Source organism: Emydura macquarii, unplaced genomic scaffold (genome assembly GCF_026122565.2).
Source record: "Emydura macquarii macquarii isolate MOO-44397 ecotype Brisbane River unplaced genomic scaffold, CSIRO-AGI_Emac_v2 contig_1348, whole genome shotgun sequence".
Lineage (NCBI taxonomy): Eukaryota > Metazoa > Chordata > Testudines > Chelidae > Emydura > Emydura macquarii.
The window spans coordinates 21,940,175-21,964,460 of NW_027131485.1; the positions used below are offsets into that span (position 1 = coordinate 21,940,175).

At 39.3% G+C, this 24,286-nt stretch overlaps 1 protein-coding gene across 6 annotated transcripts in view; it reads right to left on the reverse strand.

The window, feature by feature from the left end:
• Nucleotides 1-24,286, reverse strand: part of SNX29 (sorting nexin 29) — a 446,224-nt gene that overhangs the window by 242,499 nt on the left and 179,439 nt on the right. The gene's annotated exons all lie outside the window — the stretch shown is intronic.

Sequence of the window (24,286 nt, forward strand, 5' to 3'; positions counted from 1 at the left end):
TAGTAATGTGTAGAATAGTTCTGGGGGGTTTTTAGTAGCCATTTACATGACATTTTTTCACAATAAGGTCTGTATTCTCCCCTCCAAAGGAGCAGGGAGCCAGCCCCAGTGGAAGTTAGGACGCCTGGATAAGTGCTCCAATTTACACCATTGGCAAAAGGTCCCTAAGTCTATGCCACACCACCTGCCCATTTTAGGGGAGAAAGAAGAAGGAGGTGCAGCAGATGCTGACACAAGAGCCACTTCCACCAGGCTTAGACCAGCAGAGATTTCTCCTGCACAAGGCAATTCTCAGATGGACATCTCCAACCAGAGTCCAGAATTAGGACAGAGAAGACTGGTGAATTCACCCATGGCCTTAACATGGCCCAGAAGAAATGAACTTGTATGCACGGCTATAAAGCAGTACATGATGCCTTAAAGACTTTCTGGGCCCATTTTGCTTTCTGGACTGTCATTTTTTGTGAATTTATCTAAAATACTGTGAATCAACTCAAAGCATTACAGAACACTTTATATATATTTTGTTGACTTCTTTGTTTCTTGTATTATAAAAGAAACACCTACAAAAGAAAACCATTTTATTGAGATCAAACTTTTACCACCCAATTTTAATTTTCTTTCAAATTGAGCATTTCATTTACAGGCCACTAATTCCAGTACATCAGTACTTTGGTTCGTACCCTATGTAAAATATGCCCACTGCAACCTTTATCTTTTGATTTGCTGTGGACATTATACTAGTTGCCCTTTTCCTTGGGAGACTGGGACTGAACTTCTTCCTCACTGCCAATTGGACAAGGTGGAGTGGGTTTTTCACTTCCCTAGAGCTGGTCTGGGAGATGGGGGGCTAGATCACAACTTAATATTTAAAATTGTAGCAGATGTCCAGTGTAGATATGTTATGGAACGGATACAATTATTGGATAAAATGGACCGGAAAAGAATTTGAAGGAAAGCATTTCTTAAGGCAACTGAGTAAGGGGTTTGGGGCTCCTACATGTGCAACAGCAGTGAACTGACCCCCTTTTCACCTCACAGTACAATTAGTTACTATGCACTCCTAGATATTATAAATGAATAAAGTTGTAGCCTAATTAAACTACATCCATGGTCTCCTGTCTTTCTTCAGGTGTGGACCCCAAAGAGTTGGACTAAGGCCAGTTCTAAGTTCACTGTGTCACCAACATGCAAACAATTGTGGGAGCCTCAATAAATTTTGAATTATTAAATAGAAACAAAGATTGAACTAACCACTCTTAGTGCTATGGGCAGAACTATAAAGTTACCAGAAAATGAAAAAGTGAAGGTTCCCATAGTAACATTAACTTGGCAGAACATACACAGAATCTTCTATCATTGTGTGGTTAAATAAGTAGTTCAATACTAGCCCTGTATTTTTTAAATTATATATTAAAAATATGCAGAACTTGTAATATGGTTGAGTTGACACTTTAGTTTTGAACTTTCTGACTTTTAAGGAAACCTTAACATTTCATTAATGTAGTTTATGCACTTAATTGTATATTTGTTGTTTGCTGGTTGTGTGCAATTTTAATTGACTGCCTTTGTTTCTGTCATGCATTTTAGTTCTACTTAATTCCATTAGAGGGGCTCACTTCTCAGCCTCACTTGATTTAATAATTAGAGACTTCCTGATTAATTACTCTATTCTAGCTTCTTTTGATAAGATCAAAACATTAAGACTTCCATACTAACAACTATGGTATTATGTATTCATATTCCAACTGTTCACTGAACATAAATCTTGATGAAAGCTGTTTAACTTCAAACACTTGCTAGTAAATTAGTAAACTTATTTTAGTCAAAATAAAAGATGCATAAAAACACAATTTCTGCATTTTAATTAAGGCCTGATCTACACTATAGACCTATATTGGCATAACAACATCACTCAGGGATGTGAAAAATCTCCATCCATGAGCAACATAGTTATGCTGACCTAACACATGTAGACAGTGCTATGTTGACGGGAGAGCCAATGGAGCATTTTAAGTATAGACCTGCCCTCATATATCGTAGTCTCTGATTAAATACAAGTAGTGTTAAATTTCTACTTCTTCACAAGTGACTACTATATACAACACTAACGAAACTACATACCTATCACTTTAAATAATGAATTAACGCCATTAATTCTGTACATGTCACTTCCAATCATAGCTCTACCACTAATTCCATGCCAGGCTGTTTGGATTAATATCCACCTCTGTCACAGGTGACTCAGGGTACGTCTACACTGACAGGGGCAAAGTCGCTGCTGTCAGATCAACCTATCTGGATCAACTGAATGGTCAGTGAAGACCCGCTCAGTCGATACAGAAGTCAACACAGTAAAACCACCCCCTCAAGTGGCGTTGCGCTGTGTCGATGGGAACACAGTTCCCTTCGGCGCAGTGCAGTGAAGACGCCACGCAGAAGGGAAGCACAGAAGTTGACAGGAGTTACTCAAGCTACTCTGTGTAGCTTGCATAACTCCCGTCGACAGCCGCCGAATCACCCGTTAAGTGCAGACCAGGGCTCAAAGTCATTTTGTTACCTTTCCTGGTGTTTCTGTTTACAGTTAGAACTACAGTCAGTGTTTTGTCTCTCATAATTAATCTATTTAACTTTTTTCAATATCTACTTTTTTGTCTTAAAAATTTCTCTGGCACCTAAGAGGACTGAAAACTTCTTTGGAACAGCAATAAATGATCCAGGATAGTCCAACAACATAAAAAAAATGCTAATTGTTTATCCAGAAGCCACATGAAAGGAAAAGGAGAAAGAAAATCTGACTGATGCATTGATGCATAAAACTCCTCCAAACACCTCTCAGAGGTACAGGCTTTCAAAGTCTGGTTTTCAAAAGCTGCTTTAACACTATGCATTTTGAAGGAATACTAATAGCAACTAAAATGTAATTAAAACTATACAATCTGATCAACAGATATTAAAATGACATAATATTTAAAATAAGCAGCAGCATCAACATGTGGTCATCTATAATTTGACATGTTAAGTTTCTGTAAAAATACAGGACTAATGCACTTTCATATTAATCCATCAATCAAAAGAAGCTTCTGAAATTACCAGTGAAAATCATGACACAAAAAACAAGATTTTATTATTTGATCCTATGGGATAGCTTTCCAAAACTTTTCATTACCAATAATGTAATTACCTGCAGTATTTTAGAAAGTTGCATTTTTGCAGCTCTTTATTTGACTAATGCAGAAAAAGGCTGACTTTTGGTTTCCTGGCTTGTTTATATCCAATAAAAAAAGATGCAAAAAACCCAAAACCCTACTCTAATGACAGAGACATGAATATAATGCAGAATCTCTTCAGCAGCTATAGGCCATGGAACAAACACAAGAATAAGGGCAGAGGTAGTGTGAAGACAATGGAATGGCGAAGAAAGGACCACAATCAACATTAGTACCTAAAAAGAAATGAAGTAGGGTCAAAAAAAGATCCAAAGTCCTCCTCTAAAGCCCAGAGAGATCATTTCTGATAACACCGTGAAGAAATTTGCTAAACTCTGTATCTACAAATCTTAGAATCATAGAAGATTACAGTTGGAAGAGATCTTAGGAAGTCATCTAGTTCAACCCTTGCTCAAAGCACGACCAACACCAAATGAAGTGGGAATGTGATGGTGTCCATAAAGCTAGGCAGCACACAGTATCTCCAATGCTGATATTTTTGCTTTTAATGCCATCTCTGTTTCTCTCATACACACACGCACGCAACATTGCCTCTTTCTCAACGGACTTCTATTGTTGGGAGATCACCAGTGATATGCATTAATACAGCAGGGCAAGCAAGACTCAGTTTCTGTAGATTCTGAAAATCCAACCATCCTAACAAGAACTCTTTGATATGATTGAAGGTAAAGCATGAGCTAGCATGATGGCTAAGGCATGACTTGGGTATAATGAATGAGAAAATAAATCTGGAAAGGCTTTATGGTGCCGAAAAAATTAAGAAAAAGGAGATTCTGGGAGAGGTCTGATTTAGTTATAGTAAACTGTGATTTAATTTAGGGCTCAATCCTGTGAGATGCTCAGCATTTTGGCACAATTCAGCAAAGTACTTAAAGATGTGCTTAGCTATAAACACATGAGCAGTCCCACCGACCTCAACAGAAAGGAACTGAAGAGGTGTTGTGGCTTGAACAGAGAAACATAATAACAATAATTTTAAAATAGGAAGCCCTGTGCTTTTAAAACCACCAAGGAGGAAGCAAGTATCTAAATTGCTGGGTGAAGAGGGGTTGTGGACTATCTGCCTTAATAGATCTTTCCTCTTGTTTCTAATGGGCAGAACTAATCAAATCCGATTTAATTAAAATTTTTATTTTATTAAGATAAGAAAATTATTGGCAGTACAAGTGACTTGATTTCTTGAAATTAAAAAAGGCTAGATACATCCATTAATCTTTTAGAATGCAGCCGGTGTACTTCAGATGTACTTCACCGTACGGTGGAACATACATGTAACCACTGTATGAAATGCATTTGATATAAAAAAAATTAAAAGTATAAATATACTGCCTGCATTAGATTAACAACTGAACAATTTTAATAATGGGAAAACTCTTGGACCAAGTAGAATGAACTAATATACATTTATGACAATATATATCAGGGATTGACTCCCCAAGACCCCACTCACCACTAGGCAGAATCCTCTAGCCCCACCATCCTGTCACAGGGCAGAAACTACGAGCTCCCCACCCCAGTCTGGTAGGCGGAGAATGGGTTGGATTAAGAGATTCTGCAAGCTGCACTTAAGCTGTAAAAGAGTCTCATGTGGCTCACAAGCCACAATTTGGCCACTGCTGATATAAATACTTACAGGTACACCCAACATATATTATCTTACCTAATATATCTGACATCCACTCCATAAGGCTTTTGTTTTCATCTCCAACAGACACCTAAAAGTAACATGTACTTCATATTCTTCAAACTTGCACTCTAATGCGAAACTTTAGCAGTTACATCAATAGTATTAGGCAATATAAATTTCAAATGCATGGACTGTGAGATGACCTGATCTGTTGATGTAATTGATATAAAAGAACATGAGTTTATTGTTCAGAGTGCAAAAGTTTAATGAAGTTGAGATTTGTATTGATTTTTGGAATCTGTTGGAGAGAGATGTGAAAACATATAAATATTACAAAATGTGTAATGCAATCATGTTAATTTTACTATTGGAAGCTTAGCTTTCATATTTCCTGGCTTGCTATGATTTTTAACTATTAAAGTTAGCATAGATATTTGCATTCAATAACCAGATGTCTTTCAACTAGGACATTATATAAATTATGATGAACGGTCACAGATTTCCAGGGTTGCTGATGGCAAAATAGCAAATTACAGAGTCTGTAATAATAGTAAAATGATAAAAGCAAAACACTCATTAATATAATAGTGCTCCATTCACAAATACTTCCTCTGACATCAAGAGTGCTGTCTAAATAAAAAGTACTATAAAGAGGGCACTTAGAATCAGAATGTCTTCTCCTGATGAGAAACTTCAAGGAAGACGTTTCAGATGGGGGAGGAATCTCCACATGAGCTCCCATATATGTTGTTGAGTGGGGAGGGGGATTTACTCCCTTTCTCTCAATGAAATAAATGGTGGATCCCCCAGGATCTAAGGGAAGCCGTGTCTGAAGTCCCCTTGTGCTCTCTTGATTTTGATCTATTAGTAATTAATTTGGCCTGAGAAGTTCAACAAGCTGTTTTAAGAAAGAGGATCCATAGATTTTTTTGCAGAGATTAAAAAAAAGAGTAACATTCTGTTCATCTGAGTATAGGAGATAAAGATCACATTGTCATGATATACAAAAATATATATCAACAATTCTATCAACCAAAGGAAGGAGCATAAAACATGAAAAAATGAAGATTAATCATTTTCATACATGTACTGTGACAAATGTTATAAAGCATATACAGTAACTAAAGCCACACAAATAAAATCAGATGAATAAGCTATACACAGTTATCAGTGTGCCATTACACGAGACTTTTTTTCAAATCTTCATGTTTTTTTACTTAGAACCATAGAATCACAGAGTTGGAAGGGACCTCAGGAGGTCATCTAGTCCACCCCCCTGCTCAAAGCAGGACTAACCAGGACTAACCTCAGCTAAATAATCCCAGCCAGGGCTTTGTCAAGCCACAGCTTAAAAACCTCTAAAGATGGAGATTCCACCACCTCCCTAGGTAATTCATTCCAGTGCTTCACCACCCTCCTAGTGAAAAACTTTTTCCTAATGTCCAACCTAGACCTCCCCCACTGCAATTTGAGACTGTTGCGCCATGTTCTGTCATCTGCCACCACTGAGAACAGCCTAGCTCCATCCTCCCTGGAACCTCCTTTCAGGTAGTTATAGGCTGCTATCAAATCCCCCCTCATTCTTCTCTTCTGCAGACTAAACAAGCCTAGTTACCTCAGCCTCTCCTCATAAGTCTTCTGCTACAGCCCCCTAATCATTTTTGTTGCCCTCCGCTGGACTCTCTCCAACTTCTTCACATCCTTTTGTAGAGGGGGGCCTAAAACTGGACACAATACTCCAAATGCAGCCTCACCAATGCCGAATAGAGGGGAATAATCACTTCCCGCGATCTGCTGGCAATGCTCCTATTAATGCAGCCCAATATGCTATTAATTAGTCTTCTTGGCAACCAGGGCACACTGCTGACTCATATCCAGCTTCTTATCCACTGTTACCCCCAGGTCTTTTTCTGCAGAACTGCTGCCTAGCTCCTCAATCCCCAGTCTGTAGCTGTGCCTAGCTCGTCAGTCCCCAGTCTGTAGCTGTGCATGGAATTCTTCCGTCCTAAGTGCAGGATTCTGCACTTGTCCTTGTTGAACCTCATCAGATTTCTTTTGGCCGAATCCTCCAGTTTGTTTAGGTCCTTATGTATCCTATCCCTATCTTCCAGGGTATCTACCACTCCCCCTAGCTTAGTGTCATCTGCAAACTTGCTGAGGGTGCAATCTACACCATCGTCCAGATCATTAAAGAAGATGTTGAACAAAACCGGCCCCAGGACCGACCCCTGGGGCACTCGTGACCGGCTGCCAGCTAGACATGGAGCCATTGATCACTACTCGTTGAGCCCTATGCTCTAGCCAGTTCTCTATCCATTTTATAGTCCATTCATCCAACCCATACTTCCTTAACTTGCTGATAAGAATACTGTGAGAGACCGTATCAAAAGCTTTGCTAAAGTCAAGGTATATCACGTCCACCGCTTTCCCCACATCCACAGAGTCAGTCACTTCTTCATAGAAAGCAATCAGGTTGGTCAGGCATGACTTTCCTTTGGCGAATCCATGTTGACTGTTCCTGATCACCTTCCTCCCTTCTAAGTGCTTTAAAATGGATTCCTTGAGGACCTGCTCCATGATTTTTCCAGGGATTGAGATGAGGCTGACCAGTCTGTAGTTCCCTGGATCCTCTTTCCTCCCTTTCTTGAAGATGGGCACTATATTTGCTTTTTTCCAGTCATCAGGGACCTCCCCCAATTGCCACGAGCTTTCAAAGATAATAGCCAATGGCTCTGAAATCACATCAGCCAACTCCCTCAGCACCCTCAGGTGCATTGCATCTGGCCCCATGGACTTGTGTATGTCCAATCTTTCTAAATAGTCTTGGACCTGTTCCTTCAGCACTGCGGGATGTTCACCTCCTTCCCATTCTGTGCTGCCCAGTGCAGTAGTCTGGGAGCTGACCTTGTCTGTGAAGACAGAGGCAAAAAAGGCATTGAGTACCTCAGCTTTCTCCACACCCTCTGTCACTAGGTTGCCTCCCCCGTTCCGTAAGGGGCCCACACTTTACCTAATCTTCTTCTTGTTGGTAACATACCTGTAAAAACCCTTCTTGTTCCCCTTCACGTCCCTTGCTAGCTGCAACTCCAATTGCGCTTTGTCCTTCCTGATTTCATTCCTTCATGTTCGAGCAGTGTTTTTATAATCCTCCCTAGTCATCTGACCAAGCTTCCACTTCTTGTAAGCTTCTTTTTTGTGTTTAAGTTCACCAAAGACTTCTTTGTTAAGCCAAGCTGGACGCCTACCATATTTGCTATTCTTTCTGCACATTGGGATGGTTTGCTCCTGTGCCCTCAATAAGGTCTCTTTAAAATACAGCCAGCTCTCTTGGATTCCTTTCCCCCTCATATTAGCCTCCTAGGGGATCCTGCCCATCAGCTCCCTGAGGGAGTCAAAGTCTGCTTTTCTGAAGTCCATGGTCTATATCCTGCTGTTCTCCTTTCTTCCTTTTGTCAGGATCCTGAACTCGACCATCTCATGGTCACTGCTGCCTAGGTTGCCACCCACTTCTACTTCCCCTACCAAATCTTCCCTGTTTGTGAGCAGCAGGTCAAGATCAATAAAAGAAAGTGGCAGCAAGAAAGATCTCATTTCTCTCCCGTTGTACAACTTAATTTACCTGATTTCATAGTATGTTTAGTAATTATCACTCATTATGATAACCCAAAATGTTACATTAAATCTAATTCAAGTAACTGGGTATGTAATTACTGAAAATGTCCCTGCTGACTTCAATCTTATCGCCAACAAGAAAGTCTAGTCTCTCTCATACATTTTCAGTTACTGATTTGCTCAATGTCATTTCACTATATCTGGAAAACTGTAAAATCTGCAAAAGCAACAACTAACCAGATTAAGAAATTTTGTATTATGTCACACAGGAATGCTACTTTTACATCTAGAATGATATTCCTCTATACCAAATAGAATTTTTAAAGAATGGGAAACATAAAATGATTTAGTTTTGGAAAACATTCTAATTTCTTTTTGAAAGAAATAAAAGACAGTTCACCTTTTCAATCAGTGAGTTTAAAAAGATACTGTGGCAGGGTTAAACTTTGCAGTGCCCCCTTGTGTCCCATCATGTATTCACTTTGCCTCAGTTTCCCAGCGCCCCAGGGAAACCCTCTTCAGGCAGCAGTCTCTTTTGGCACCACCCAGCGAGGTGCTGCTAAACTCAGACAATAATCCCAAACTCAGCATAAACAAAAGGGTCTTATGCCCCTCCTACTCTCAGTTCTTTCCCACTCTTCCACAGAGTGCTGGCTCCCAAGTTCCCCATCCACCAGGAGTCTCCCTTGTGCCAACACCAGTCATGGAAAAAACTGCACATCTGCTCCTCTACTCAACTGAGGTACCTGACTCTTTGTAGGCATGGTCGGTTGTTCTTTCCCATATGGACATAAGAATTGAACAGGGCCATCAGACCCCTAGCCAATCAGGATCAGCTGGGAAGGCATCTGATCTGCCACATGTGAGGCTGGGCCCTACTTCCCTTAAAGGACCAGCCAGCCTGTGACAGATACATTTTGTGGCATTATATATTTCAAAAAGAGCTGGTAAATTAAAGCCAAGTTTTTAACTGAAAGATACTTAATTTTATTAATACCAAAAATGTTCAGTCCTTCAGGGGCATTTCATTGAGTGGCAAAAGCCATCAAAACCATAAAGGTTTAACAACCTCTTCCGAATTATTCTACTCCTTTCCAGTTCTAGACTCTTCTAGCATACCTCCATAAATCTGTGATTGTAGTTAAAATGCCTGTTACATACTAAAATTGATCCAAAAAATGTAGGGATGGGATGGGATCTCTAGCATAAGAAGTTATGTTGCCAGGGGAAGTTTAGTAAACAATGTGATGTTTAAATAAATGTCCACGGACAGCTTTAAAAATAGGGCTGGTCAGAAAGCTCTGATGATTCTGGCTTGAAAAATTGTAAGTTGTTGACTATATGCAAGCCCTCAACCCCTGGACAGATGGCAACAAGTGTCACTATCTACTGTAACTGAGTATTCAAATATAATATGGAACACACATTTTCTTCTACTAGGATAGTATTTTACTTATGTAATAATTTTTTTTTTTAACATTAAGGATGTCTTGAGAAGAAACATTGAGCTTCCCTTTTCAGAGTTTGACTTCATTGGGAGTTCAGCCTGATTAAGAAGTGTAGCATCAGGCTCTTCAGGTTACTTGTTGAGTACCAATGATGGTAGCTGTAGATCCCATGCTCTGAATCATGGTATTAAGAGACGAAGGGGATTTAAAACATTGTTCTACTGAAATTAAAGAAAATTAACATCCTCCTGCAACATAATTGGGGGAACTGAATACTAATCATAGAAGTAGGTGCGGTGAAGACAGGCTTACAGCAAATCATGTAACTGATCTTAAAAGAATAATTCTTAAATATGCCCATTCTGCATATATAACAGGTTAAGTTCCATGAATTCTGAGGAAACAATAAACATGGAATGGTTCTCTCATTACTTTCCCACTAACTCTGGAAATGCAGATTAAATGAGAATGTCTGTTATGTAACAGAGTAACTTCAGGATGAAATAGACTTAAGCCTGGTTAAAATTGAATTTCTTTTCTAAACAACTGATCAACATCCCACCTTCATAATGACTCAGCCTTTGAATAATTAGATAAGACATGTAGCTAGAAAGGTATACTTCTTAAGGATACCAATTCATTACCCTTTTCTTTACAGTACTGAGCCTTTACTGAAGCGAGATGATTCATATTACTCATTTGGGACTGGCTATCTTTAAAACCCTAGTTTAGGCTAGGGACTGTTTCAGAATACAGTTTTTGAAAATAGGTATATTGTTAACATTTTAAGGGTTTATACTAACTTTTAAAACTCTACTTTGAGCAAGTCTGAACTTTAAAAAAAAAAAAAAAAAAAAAAAAAGGATGCTTTGATTACAGATCATGTTATTACTTTTTTAGTTGCAGATAGTCATGGACAAATTCAGTGACTAGACTGGTTGCACAACACAAATGAGAGATGAAAAAATTAGGAAAGACGGTCAGTTTTTCAGAAAGCAAGCCATGTTTTTAGGTTGGAGTGGGGCAACGAAACTTACTACAGAGGTGATGTTCTAAGAAAGAATGCAAAATACTTTATTCTTCTATTTCCCTATCACAGCTATTAGACCAGCACTTTAGTCTTAGGGGACATTGCCTTCCCTCCCAATTATTATTTCTTTATATCTAGTGTAGCTATAATGAGAAAGGGCATAGGGTTAGGCAGAAAAATTATGCAGTAGAGAGAAAGTGAAGTAAACAAAAGCCATACAGGCCCATTCACATAAGCCCCCTTTTCTTAATCTCTGTTTTAGACACGAGCTAACCCTCTGTCAAACTTTGTGTCTGAAGTACATGAAGTAAGGGAGCTCTTCAGCAAAATGTTGTGCCTGAAGTTTAGGAGAAATGATGTGAGGGACAGCCTATAGTCCTTTTGGCCTAAAGAGTAAAAAATTAAATTGTCGATATTATGGTCATAATACTAACTATAAAAAAGGCAACATCATACCCAATGTGTGTGCTCCTGGGTGTCACAAGTCATACTGAATTATTTTACTGAAAAAATATAATTCTTACTGCTGTTAGGATTTCAGAGCCAAGACAGCTATGGGAGAGCAATCTAGATGCTATTATTGTGCCCTATGTTTGTCAGCCAAGTTCTGACAGAGAAGAGACACAAAGAACATAGCTTGATTTTCAGGGCTGAGTTTGCCATGCTGGCAGTTAGAAATTGCCATGTATAGAGAAACATTTAATCTCCAGGACACACAGAAGATAAATATGGACCACCACAATGTCACATTTAGCCACTTTTCTGACTTTATATGCCCCTCAGAACTGCAGCCAATTCACATATCGTAATTTTAGATTTATCCGCAAGACAATACTTGCCACTAAACTGTTTTTAAACTGTGGCCTCAGAGATAGTCATTAGATGATCTACAATGCAAAATAGTCTGCAGAATTTGACCACAACAATGTGTAAGATTTAAAACAAACAAAAAAAGATAATCCAATTCTACATAATGGAAATATTCAACAGGTAAAAAGTAGCTATTTTTCCTTTCAAGGTGTAAAGATAAACTCTTTGTGACAGTAACTATAACCAGGATTCCACTCACAATATCTCAAAGAGGGAAAGTGCCCACCAATCACACATGCAAAAGTTGAGGGACATACGTATATATATATATAGAGAGAGAGAAAGATAAAGTAAGCTTTTTTGTTTCCATTGTCTTAGAATCTAGGCTAAGATGATGATTAGGAAGTTTAGCCTTCCCCTAATCACTTCTACTACTTCCTGAATTGGCATTCCTGGAGGAAATACTTATTCCCTACAATAGACAAGAAGTGTCTGCACTGTCTGAGGTATAAATTTTGTGTGTCTTTCCCTTTAGTTTTTGTTCCCATCATATTTTAAATTCTCTCAGTTTGCCCCTTTCTCTCTCAAACCAATTCTTTGACACTGTTCCCTATTCCTCTGGCAAACAAACACCTTTCTAACCCTGTACTCTTGATTGCTCTCCTTCCAAAGCACTTCTGGCATCAAGAGTATTAGAAACAGCAATTCTAGCATCTCATGTTAGAAATGATGCCATGTTTAACATCTAACTCAGGTAGCGCTTTAATAGTGGGAACTGTGTCTAACATGAGTAGTGCTTAGTATTCCCCATTGGCATGGTATATCATGCTGTGTCTCAAGGAGAAAGCCATTAAAATCAGATTGGGTCTGAATTCTCTGCATGCTAACCCATAACTTGAAATATATATTTAGGAAACTATAATTTTGAACCCAACCTTATTATTAAGTTATTTTAAAGAAGCAAGCTAAAGTCTGTGCTAATATTAAATTTGGGAACACTTTACAGATGCCATGAAAGTATTTCAAAATAGCTGATAATTCAGTGACAAGGAAGGATTAATGGAATTTTACAGTTCTTTGGTTTGGGATGGGTAAAACAGCTTATAAACTATTGTCAACTTCTGTATTTAAGTGCTGTGAGCATGCTCAGTGCTGTACAAGACAAGTATAAAGACTGCGCCTGTACAAATATGATTTAATTGTTTTGCTTTCACCTGTTGGGAGAAGAAACCAGTCCTTGTTATGTATTTTAAAATGGACAAGGGATGGCTCTGACTTTATTTGATGAAAAAAATGATTTGATGTACCAGAATTTGACACAAATAGTTTTGGCCATTCATAAAATGTCCCAAAGTGGAGGTAGTCATGGTAGTGGTGGTAGGTGCTGCTGTTGCCCCTACACTTTTAGCCCAATGGTTAGGGCACTCCTTTTGGATGTGAGAAGCACAGGCTCGAATCCCCACTCTGGCAAAGAACTATATATATGAACTTTTTCAATTCACCAAAAATTCCAAAAAAATTCAGATTCAGTTCAACCCACGCTGAATTTTTATTTTTCAATTTTTTGGAACTGGCACCAAACCAAAAAAATCAGGAGGATGTTGCAGTGAGCACAAGGGCTAACATGAAAGAAGGAACAAAGATGGAAGTAAGAGATTGCAGCATTGAGGCTGATATCACCAGTAAAGCAAAGAGGATAAGAAAGAATATAATGCTAAACAAAATTTACAAAGTAGGCAAGGTAGACTTATTAGAGCACTGAAGGAGAGTACAAGAATTTTAAACTTGATATAGAAGAACCTGGAGCAGTATGTCTGTAAGATGTGGTAATAGATATGGAGTAAGACAGATCAACAGTGGAAAGGTAAGTTTGTGAATCGGCATTAGGGTGATAGCTTAATCTGTGTGAAGACATCATGCCATCCAAAGACAAGGTGAAGAGAAGAGGAACAAACGCAAACCCACCCAAGGGGGCACTCAGAAATAGAGAAAGATGAAAGAAAAGTCTTATCTGAAAGGAAGAGAGAAACTGGATTCTGAAAGATAATTTATGATTTTATAAGATCATATGCAAAAATCTTGTTCTTATACCATAAACTTTGGAATCCACACACATTTACTATGTGAACTTTCTTTTAGAGAAGCAACCAGGAGGCTTCAATTAAATGTTAATATCTAATATTAGCTACTCAAGAGGGAACATTAATTAGATCTGTAAACTTTTAAAATGGAAACTATTTTTGCAATGATATAATCCAATTAACAAGTATCTGTCCCACACCAAGGCATTTGGATATAGCTAATCATTCTGGTATTCTATTTATCACATAAGTCAAATCATAATCTCTTCACACTTACTTCTTGAAATCAATGCATTGATCTTAAAGTCCAACAACACGACCTGTAACTCTGCCACAGTGAAATACCACAAAATCCTATATTCTGTTTTGACATAAGCTATCAGGGGCTATAAGACATATTAAGGGTTTATCTTAAGACTCGATTGATAGGAAGTACCACAAGAAAATGTGTACATCAAGAAATTCATTTTTGTGCACATATGAATATGATTAAAGGTTTTATTAATTCTGCTGATAGATTTTTCCATTGTTTAAGTTACTGATAGCACTGATATACACAGATGCCTTACAAATGGTTTGATATTCTCTTATTACATTTACTAACGTGGTCTAATTTTTTTCTAATGCCTAAAAACTTTAAATCTGATATATTTCCATCTAGAGTCAACAGATAGATCAAACAGTTTTAGCAGAAATGCACTGTATTCATTATAAAAATTGAATCAGGAAGTACTGCTCAGAATAGCACATCTGAAGCAGTTTTGACTATGCTGTTTATGCTATAGTAGTTCCATAACACTGTGCATATGCTAATTTTGATATCCTTAACAGGTTACATTGGTGCAGAACACTAGAAATGCAAATCAGAAAAAGGAGTATCTTCAGGCATTTATGATATGGTCCAAAAATTTGAAAAGTTCATTAGAAGCCAATTTTAAAAGATGCCTAAAGCTGATCAAACAACTTAGTGGTATCACAATGTGAGATCAATATGATATCAAATTTAGGAAGTCAAATCACGAAACTTTTCCCCTTACTTTCTATACCAGTAGGAAAGTTGGGGCAGTCTTCTTAGCTCCTCAAATGAGGAGGGAAAATCTTGCATCTTTAATCAATCATTTTTGGTAGACACATGAACTTGGACTGAAAACCAGTGTGCCCTGGTTGCAAAGAAGGCTAATAGCATATTGGGCTGCATTAGAAGGAGCATAGTCAGCAGATCGCGGGAGGTGATTATTCCCTTCTATTCGGCATTGGTGAGGCTGCATTTGGAGTATCGTGTCCAGTTTTGGGCCCCCCACTACAACAAGGATGTGGAGAAGTTGGAGAGAGTGCAGCGGAGGGCAACAAAAATGATTAGGGGGCTGGAGCACAGGACTTATGAGGAGAGGCTGAGGGAACTAGGCTTGTTTAGTCTGCAGAAGAGAAGAATGAGGGGGGATTTGATAGCAGCCTTTAACTACCTGAAAGGAGGTTCCAGGGAGGATGGAGCTAGGCTGTTCTCAGTGGTGGCAGATGACAGAACTAGGCACAACGGTCTCAAGTTGCAGGGGGGGAGGTCTAGGTTGGACATTAGGAAAAAGTTTTTCACTAGGAGGGTGGTGATACACTGGAATGAGTTACCTAGGGAGGTGGTGGAATCTCCATCTTTAGAGGTTTTTAAGCTGTGGCTTGACAAAACGCTCACTGGGATTATTTAGCTGAGGTTAGTCCTGCTTTGAGCAGGGGGTTGGATTAGATGACCTCCTGAGATCCTTCCAACTCTATGATTCTATGAAGAAGTCTGTCTCCTCCACTGGGGAACAGGGTCAAAATAATTATTTTTGATGCATTTGAAGGAAGAAAAGAAGATATTTGAACACCATAAAGCAAAATAGAAGGATCTGGAATGTTTTCAAGAAGAAGGTATTTTATGTGTTGATACAAAACTAAAGATCCATGAGAATCAAGTTCTGCCACAGATGTGCTTGCTCAGTCATCATCACAGTAAATCCCAAAGGGACGTTGCCTCCTTGCAGATAGAGTGCCACCCAGACCAATCTCTGGCTAGGTCCTTAAATTAGTCTGGCTGTATATTCAGTTTATGTCCGTCACTAGCAATCTTATCGCTCCATATGGCTATGGCATTCTTTAGTACACACACTTCAGAATTCAGTGGTCTTCCATTCTATAAATATGTCCATAACAAGAAAGCTGCCAACACCAAACCAGTGGTGCTGGAGACAGTTGCTCAGTACAGTTTCAAATATCTTAATTTCTGATCTTGTTGTGCCACTTGATATGGAGCAGTTGATGAGAACTGAAAATGTCAATCTGGTGTTTTTCAGCTATCCTCAGCACTCATGTTTCACTTTCATACAATAGAGTTGGTATAACCTTGGTTCTTTACATCTGCAGCTTTGTAGTGAGCTTGATGTCACAACATCCCTACAGATGTCACTGAAGGGCATGCAACATGACAACAGCTGCTGTTATATGAGTGTCCACAGATTTTGAGCATTCTCTAGCATTCTCTATGACACTGTCCATATACCTGAGTGTTGCCACCTGCTGAATGTCCTGTCTGGATAAATTAATACTGAACTGGCTGCAATCTGGAGCTGAAGGCTGATTGATAGTAATGGCCAGCAATTTAGCTTTATCCGGCTTAATAAACAGACCAATTTCTGTTGCTTTTTGCCCAATTAGGTTGGGCATCAGCTGCAGCAGTTCACCAAACTGAGCCAATAAGACAATGTCATTGGTGTTTGTGTGATCCTAAAGCATAATGACCTCACCACACATTAAATGGTGGGCACTGTTGTCTGGCTTGTTGGAAAAGGTGTGTGCTCCTTTAAGGGCTAGAAAGCCAGGGAGTGACTTTCTGGACTTCAGTTGCAGACCAGGTCAGCATAGCAATGCTGACCCATCACTGCCCCTGATGACTGGAAGAGAGAGGGGCACTATATAGGTCCATGTTGGTGAAAGAAAAGTCCTCTTTTACCTGCACCAGGCAGAGCGGCACCCACCCTCTCACCCATGGGAGTGATGAAATAACAAGTTTTGTCAGGAGGCGCTGCGGGCATTGTGTTTGTTGCTCCATTCTTGTAGGGCTTGGAAGGAATATTTTCCTCAACAGCAAATTGGCTAAGGCAACTGCGTGTGGGGAGAGGGGAGGTTCACCTTCCTACAGCATGTTTGGGAAGCGGGGGGAGACTTAGTTGAGCAAACATGAAACAGGAGTTTGGCTATGATGTTGCAATTCATTATGTAAACATGAAGCGCATGTACTCTGTAGGGAAAGGATATAGTGATCAGATAAAATGGATTGGTAAACTATTAAAAAGAGATATTTAAAGGAGTGGAAATGGGAGGTTCGAGACTCCTATGACGGTACAGCAGGGAGCCAACTTCCCCCACCCCCACTTTATAGCTCCTTCCTTAAGCCTAATTCGAGGAGGAAGGGATGGTAAGGTCCCAGCACTGGGTTGGCTGGAGACAAGGATAGGTAAGGGGGAGGGTTGCCAGAAACCCACCAGGAATATATTGAAATGAGTATGGAATTACCTGCACTGTACAATTTTATGTGCCAGGTATTCCCAGACATTTAAGAATAAAGTTGCAGCTTAATTAAACCACACCCAGTGTCTCCTGTCCTTGGGTTGGGCAATGGCTGGGCAATGGTTTTCAACTCAACACCACCAACAGTTGCCTCCTCAAGCTTATCCATCAACCAGTCAATGTCGATATTTAACAATGGTGACAGAATGCAGCTTTCCAAACTCCTGTGCAGACAGAAAACCATGAAGCATACCTAGTCACTGATTCAAACACCAATTTTGGTTCCATTATTAAGCTCTTCTATCGATGACGCTATCTTCTCAGGGACACCAGCTCACCTTATCAGATCCCACAAACTTGGTCAATGCACTGAAACAAAGGCCTGACCAAAGTCCATAAAAAGTGCTGCGCAGCATTTATTAAATTCAGCCATCTTCTCAAAAAGCTGTCTCAAGATAAACATCTAGTCCACAGAAAAATGACCAGGACTAAAACCACACTGAGCATCATCCCAGCCTTTGCCATGAAGTGGATGATTGATTTGAGGCACTAACAAGGAAGCAAAGGCTTTCCCAGGGATCAGCAACAGCATAATACCTGCTATAGTCACTATATTCAATCTTATTGCCTTTTTGAACAAAATCAGAATACCCTTCTTTTAGTCATGGGCACAACATTAGTGCATCAGATGGTTTGCAAAAGCCTATGCAACCACCGTATAATATCCTCACTCTTGTCAGCAAGTCAAGGATGATATTTCAAATCTCTGGTACTTTCCCAGACTTCACCTTATGAACTGAGATTGGGATCTCTTCTTAGCTGAAGGAACTGTACCAGCATTTCAAATGGTAGAGGGACTACAGGAGAGAAACAACTGAGGAGCATCTTGAAATGATCTTCTCATTAATGTAACTGATCATGCAGACTCTCTCTGGCTGATGCTGTCATACTGATTCTTTACCAGACAAGGGGGTACCACCTTCTCCTGCAACCACCACAAAGCTGAACAGAAGGTGTGGAAAGTGTTCCTGGCAACAGCCTGTTCTAAACTGGCTGCCTGAGTTGACCTCCAGGATTCTTGCACAATGACTTGTGACATTCTGAAGTTGAACCCATTCAGCCTTTGCTTTTGCTCTTTACAGAAATGTCTCTGAAGACTCAAATTGTGGCCACACATTTTTTTTAAGCTCCAACTGCAGTGAGTGTCTCCTTACAGATCCATGGATGACAACTGAAGGGATAAGACCCCAACAATAAGCTGGCAAGGGTCAACACTGATGACCTGAAGCAAGACCATTCCTCATCAGATGACAGAGGGAGTTAGACTTCTGTCTCTAAAGCTTCTCTAACCTTAAGCAGTTCAAAACACAAAGCCATCTGAAAGCTTAGGCTATGTCTACACTGACGGCAGCAAAGTCACTGCTGTCAGATCGATCTTTCTGGATTGACTGAGCGGTCAGTGAAGATCCGCTCAATGGATCAAGAGGTCGACCTAGTAAAACCACCTCCTCAAGTGGTGTAGCGCTGCGTCGACAGGAACACAATTCCTCTTGGCACAATGCAGTGAAGACACCACACAGAACGGAAGTACAGCAGTCGATGGGAGTTATGCAAGCTACTCTGCATAGCTTGCGTAACTCGTCGACTGCCGCTGAATTTCTATTTAACTATAGACCAGGCCTATGTTGTAATAAGAGCTTCTGGTTGAACCAGACTAATTTCGGCCTATTAACTGCTGTCTTTGAAGTTGGAGGCAGACTTTCATAAGCAGAAGCTGAAGGCTATGTGAAATTCAGAGCCTCTGCAAAATGGTACATCCGTGACAGTTGACTGCCAACGATTTGGGCTGTACCAGGTCTGCTTGTGAATTTTTGGGTGACAGAAAAGCAAGTAGCGATCACACCACGTCATTGGCAGGCAAAAATTCCAGCAGTTGCTGGTCACTCCTTTTCTTCTGCCTGATACCAAACCTCCTGGGTGTGCTTGCCCAGGTGTCATTATCCTTTCCTTCCTGCATGTCAAAGTCATCCAAGATCATGATGACAACTCTTCTTAGAGTTTCATTAAGGACTGACTTTAGTTGCTGGAAAAAATTATTTGCAGCTACATAATTGACCTTAGTGTTGATGAGACTACAAACAGTGATGATAGTAAGATAGCTACAGCGGTATGGAATCAGACAATAAGTCGTGCACATTAATCACACGCCAATCTTGCAATGCCCATCAGGCATTGAGTAAAAGCACCATGGTCACCCCATCAGGGCAGCCTGAGAACAAAAATGTATGTCCTTCAACATTTTTTCACCACTTCCTGACCAACATGCTTTAGATAAAGTGCAGACATCAATGTTCAGGCCTTTCAATTACTTGATGAAGAGGATGGCATGAACTATTTTGTATGATGAACATTCCAGACACCAATTTTACATTGTCACCAACATGCAGGATCTGAATGGCCTTTTGCAATACTTCATTGGTTATCTTTCCCACAGAACCAGAGAAACTCTTGACCATTTCAGCTACAAGGACAATTGAGAAGATTGTTTTAAGTGCTTGGTTTCAGCAGAAATACCCTCATGATCATAGAATCATAGAATATTAGAGTTGGAAGGGACCTCAGGAGGTCATCTAGTCCAACCCCCTGCTCAAAGCAGGACTAACCTCAACTATATCATCCCCAACCAGGGCTTTGTCAAGCCTCAGCTTAAAAACCTCTAAGAATGGAGATTCTACCACCTCCCTAGGTAACCCATTCCAGTGCTTCACCACCCTCCTAGTAAAAAACTTTTTCCTAATGTCCAACCTAGACCTCCCGCCCTGCAACTTGAGACCGTTGCTCCTTGTTCTGTCATCTGCCACCACCGAGAACAGCCTAGCCCCATCCCATCCCATCCCATCCTTCAGCACTGCGGGATGTTCGCCTCCTTCCCATTCTGTGCCACCTAGTACGGCAGTCTGGGAGCTGATCTTGTCTGTGAAGACAGAGGCAAAAAAGGCATTGAGTACCTCAGCTTTCTCCACATCCTCCGTCACTAGGTCACTTCCCTCATTCTCTAAGGGGCCCACACTTTCCCGAATCTTCCTCTTGTTGGCAAAATGCCTGTAAAAACCCTTCTTGTTCCCCGTCACGTCCCTTGCTAGCTGCAACTCCAATTGTGCTTTGGCCTTCCTGATTTCATTCCTGCACGTTCAAGCAGTGTTTATATAATCCTCCCTAGTCATCTGACCAAGCTTCCACTTCTTGTAAGCTTCTTTTTTGCGTTTAAGTTTGCCAAGGACATCTTTGTTAAGCCAAGCTGGACGCCTACCATATTTGCTATTCTTTCTGCACATTGGGATGGTTTGCTCTTGTGCCCTCAATAAGGTCTCTTTAAAATACAGCCAGCTCTCTTGAGTTCCTTTCCCCCTCATATTAGCCTCCCAGGGAATCCTGCTCATGAGCTCCCTGAGGGAGTCAAAGTCTGCTTTTCTGAAGTCCATGGTCCGTATCCTGCTGTTCTCCTTTCTTCCTTTCGTCAGGATCCTGAACTCGACCATCTCATGGTCACTGCTGCCTAGGTTGCCACCCACTTCTACTTCCCCTACCAAATCTTCCCGGTTTGTGAGCAGCAGGTCAAGAGAAGCACGGCCCCTAGTTGGTTGCTCCAGCACTTGTACCAGGAAATTGTCAGCGACACTCTCCAAAAACTTCCTGGATTGTTTGTGCTCTGCTGTATTGCTCTTCCATCAACATAATTACTCCAGAGGGCAGATGTTCTTCCTGACTTTGGTTAAATAATTAAGTATTAATAAGCCTCAGTTTTCACAATTCATAAAATGGGGACTAGTACCTATCTCACAGAGTTTTTCTCTGGTTTAATCAATTAATGTGTCAAGTGCTTTATGAGCTTCTCCTGGATTTGCCTAGTATTCACAAAAACAAACTTTTTGACTTAGACAAATGTAAAGCTTTGGCATTAATTTTAAAATGTTTGCTACTTATATGTCTGTGTATGCTGACAAGACAAAGAAAATTCATGCCATATACTTTGTCAAGAGAAATATTTAGATCATGAACAGAAATACCATCATTGTAGCAACACGCATGCCTTTATCTTAATTGTGGAGGAACTGTGGAAGACCTCTGTTCTTTCACACTAGCCATTTTTCCCTCTTCAAACTAGTTTGAAGAGGAAAAAATGGCTTCATTAACATACAATTCATCATGATAACCTTTCTAAGAGGCGTTTTCCAGGTAAACAAGGATAGAAATAAAAACGCTTGATTTGCGATTTATATGGCTTATGGATAAAGAGACATTTCTTATGAAATCAACAACAAATTTCAGAGCTTGAGTTACAACAGGCCAATCACACTCCCTATGTGCTCTACCAGTAGATATAATCAAAATCCTTCCCATGCCATCAGATGTCACTTAGGACACAAACAAGACTCCATCATCTCTGTTTACCCTGGGCCACTCTTTGCACGTCCTCTATATTAAGCCTCTTCAGTTTTCCCTCTCTCTGTAGTGTTTGATGAAGGGATTCCCTTTGTCACTGCCTTTTGCATGTTCCTTCAGCTACCCAATGGCACATGTCAGTCATTTTGGCTTCATTCTTAACATATCCCAAACATTTTAATCTTTTCTAGATAATTTTAGAGACTAGATTGTTGGTATTTGCCATAAATGCATTTAATTTAATACTCTTTTTCTTTCTTTAGGAATTTGATTTAGAAAACTTTTAGACATGTATTTTGAGTTTGATCATATATGTGGGTCAAAGGAAAAAACAATGGCATACATACTTGATAAGAGCCCAATTGTACTTCTCTTATAGACCTTATTATAAGTCAACTGTACGTCTCTAAGAACCAAGTCATGTAATCTGTGATGTACACACATGAATCATCACTACTAAACTTTCGCTACATGAATACGCCCATAGATTAAGCCTTTCATGTTTTCAGTAGAGCTGCCAATTAATCCCAGTTAACAAGCAATTAACGCCAAAAAAAATTAACTACATTTTAAAAATCATGATTAATCACAGTTTTAATCTCACTGTTAATCAATAATAGAATACAAATTAAATTTTATTATAAATATTTGTGGATGTTTTACTACATTTTCAAATATATTGATTTCAGTTACAACACAGAATACAAAGTGTACAGTGCTGACTTTGTATTATTTTTATTACAAATATATGCACTGTAAAAAAAATGAAAAATAGTATTTTTCCATTCATCTCATACATGTACTGTAGTGCAACATGAAAGTGCAACTTACAAATGTAGAATTTTTTGTTTTTTTACATAACTGCACTCAAAAACAAAACAATGTAAAACTTTGGAGCCTACAAGTACACTCAGTCCTACTTCTTGTTAAGCCAATTGCTAAGACTAACAAGTTTGTTTACATTTACGGAAAATAATGCTGCCCACTTCTTATTTACATCACCTGAAAATGAGAACAAGCATTTGCATGGTACTGTTGTAGCCAGCATAGCATGGTATTTACATGCCGGATAGGCTAAACATTTGTATGCCCTTTCATGCTTCGACTTGTAGATTTTTACAGTGAAAACACTGTAAACAAAAATAATATAAAGTGAGCACTGTATACTTCATATTCTGTTATAACTAAAATTAATATATTTAAAAATGTAGAAAAAATCCAAAAATATTTATAATAAATTTAAATTGGTAAATATTAGCAAATTGTGTGGTGCTTTAAAATAAAAATACATTATGTGTCTAAAACTCAAAACAATCATTTTGAATATTTATCCTGAAGAGAGAAGTCTGAAACAAACTGAAATTAGTGGGAGCTGGGGTTGTTCAGCACCTTTAGAAAGCCAGGTTACTTCTAATTAGGTGCCTAATTTACAAACCTAGATTTGAAAATTTTAGACATAGTTTCAGAAGTATCTGTTTGAGTTTTTGCCTGGTTTTGGTCTTTAAAAACACCAGTGTATTGAATAAAATGTAAATATCTCCAATGCACCCATGGTCTTTCCCAGGGAAAACATGGTTTATGCACCAGCACCAGTAACAATAATTAACAAAGTCAAAGTTGCTATTTTTAAAATTTGTTATTGGGCTGGCAGAGCTACAAAATGAACCTCTATATTTAGAATCTTGTAGCTAGATTAGATTAGATTAATTAGATTACCACAATTATCAGGAAAGCCAAATGTTGTGATCAAAAAACACTATCACTTTTAATTTTCAGTAGCTAAAACTGTTAAATATTAAAGGATTCAAAGTAAAATGTTATAATTCTGAAACTTATCTAGTCAAAGACTCTTCCTAATCCAGAATGTTGGTAAGTGTTAGGGTAAAATTACATAATTTAAATTTGTATAAGTATTTAGGCCTGTATATCTGCCTGAGATGGTATTCTGGGCCTGCTTTTGGGGCCTGCGAGCTTGCCTGAAAGCTAAAGACTCTGAGATACATGTTGGCAAAGAACAAAGACATAGAGTGTTCCTTTTGCCTGCCCGCAATAAGATTTTTTTTTTTTTTTTTAATTACTGTAGAAAAAATAAGGGATATAGTTAAAATGTTTCAAAGTGTAGTGAAGGTGTGATATATAAATACACAAATGAGGGAAAGCTCTGACTCCTCTTCAAGACAATCTCCAGAGCAAGGCCAAGCAACCGGCTCAGAAAGCCAAGGAGGTGAAGGAAGGTGTTAAAAGGAAACATAGGTCTATAAACTGACCATGGCCAAAATATGACCCCACTCCCTGTCCCTCCCATGTGGTACAAAAGGGGTTGTACTAAAGCCCCCAGATCCCCCAAAACAGAATATGACCATATACTGGAAGGGGTGTGCCTACAGGAATAGTTAAGAATATCAAGGAGGAGGGGGAGAGGGAGTTTTGTCAGCATACATAACCATGGTCAGGGAAGTTCTGCG